Source organism: Pinus tabuliformis, chromosome 7 (genome assembly GCF_031772625.1).
Source record: "Pinus tabuliformis cultivar Carrire ecotype Pingquan chromosome 7, CPIR1, whole genome shotgun sequence".
NCBI classification, from domain to species: domain Eukaryota; kingdom Viridiplantae; phylum Streptophyta; class Pinopsida; order Pinales; family Pinaceae; genus Pinus; species Pinus tabuliformis.
In genome coordinates, this window is record NC_142293.1 from 463475119 (window position 1) to 463477139 (window position 2021).

Here is a 2021-nt window from a genome sequence, read left to right on the forward strand (position 1 = left end):
AATAAGCTGTAATATTTCTAGTCTTTCGCAGATCATCCTTGCTTTGGATGACGAAGAAAACATGAACATGGCTCTACAAAATTATAATAACTAAGCTACTAGCACTGCATAATTTTTTACGTTTATATGCAACTTCTTCTCAAGTTAAGATCATCCTTTGGAAGAAAGGTTTAAATAACATAACTTTTTGATTATTCTTCTTGAATTAAAGGTATGGGAGGATGAAACTTTTTCATCATGCAATACTACTTCTCAAGTCATGGCCGTTGAGCTGGACTTGATGATGGGGTTTCCTGAAGGAAATAATGTGACTTTGCACCATGAAGGTCACAATGAACTCAGAAACCCCTAATGAAGCCTCTGCACATACTTAGGAACGTATACTAAGTCCCAAATAATGGCCATCCCACCGGGATTTAAAACCCTTACCACTTCTTGGAGCATCTTTTCTCGCTCGACTGCTGCGGCAGAGCTCTTTTCCCCAAATTCTTTGCACACTATACGGAGTAAAACGACGGAGACCACCACGTTGAAGTAATTGTCCATAAATGGAAAATTTCAAGCGTCTTGCTTCTGCAAGTAACATATTCTTGGACTCCTTAAATGGAAATTATTTTCAAAGTGGATGACATCAATTTTTTCTAGTCGAGGCAAAGATCCATTCCCACTACCCACCCGTTGTTGCTTCCTTCTTCAGTTGCATTGCCACATCTTTAAGAGGAATCTTGCGCCCGCATCCGATGTCCAGAGCGGTTTTCACATTGGACCAATTACCTACGATGCGGTTTTCACATTGGACCAATCACCTACGATGCGTATTATTCTCTACGACATTTTCCAGTAAAGGATCACATCAAAATACCAAATATTTTCAGTCGTGAAGAAGAAACAAACCTCTACAAAAGCCAGCAAAGAACCTACAAAACCCATGAAACCTATTGGATTTGGTTAGGTAGTTAGAGGCCATGGATCGAATGAGTTAAAATATTTTAATCGTCCAACCTTCGATCCAATGGTGCAAAAAGGTACACAAGCTACGGGAGTTATTTTCAAAGGGAAATGCCTTTGAAAATGCCTTACGAGGGAAATGTCTTAAGAGGTAGTTATTTGATAAGTTGAGTTTGATGTTTAAATTTTAAATCTAATTGCAAAGAAATTTTATGTTAAAGAATATTTAGCATAATAAGTTTATATTTTATTATAAATATTGTATAAAAAAATAATATATATATATATATATATATATATATATATATATAATTTAATTTTTAAATAAATTTATGTATAGAATAGATATCAACAAAAAAATATTATAGATATAGATTCATTTAATATTGTTATTGAGTGTATAATAAAGGGTGATGAGGTGTACAACTAAGTGATACCGTGATCTGAAGGATACGAGTTCAAAACTCTGTGGAAAAAATTTCAATCGTGTTAAAGGTTAGTGTGGCCCAGGTCGCAGGTAATTTTGACGGCTTACATGCCCCTAGGTCATTTTTTGGCAAGCCAAATGTCAAGGGTGTAGCTATCAACCCAACCAACTTAAAAAACAAAGATAAAAAATAGTTCTATTTAACATAAAATTATATATACGATATAAATATACTTCTAATTGAAAGTGTGATATATTTTTTACTCAAATATTCATGAATTTGTGTTCGGTGTGCTGCTTGTGCTTCCATTTTCAGGGACAGGTATTGACCTATTATTATTATTATCATCTAATTTTAAGGTCATGGCCAAGCGAGACAGTAAATTGTTGTATGAGACCTTCTTTTTCGGATAAGGGACCCTATTCACTGATCTGTGTTTGAGGTGGTTTTTGTGCCTCCATTTTCAGGGCCCAAGGTATTCACCTATTATTATTATCATCTAATTAAGGTCATGCACAAGCTAGACACCAAATTGGTGTATGACACCTCCTTGTTTGTGGGACAAGGGACCGTATTTTGACTTCTAAGTTTATGAAGGCATACATACTCTACCCCCTATGGTTTGAACTTGTGACCTCTTAGGAG

At 35.3% G+C, this 2021-nt stretch overlaps 1 pseudogene; it reads right to left on the minus strand.

The window, feature by feature from the left end:
• Positions 1 to 235: 235 nt before the first annotated feature.
• On the minus strand, positions 236 to 930 carry LOC149247957 (uncharacterized; annotated as a pseudogene).
• Positions 931 to 2021: the final 1091 nt, after the last annotated feature.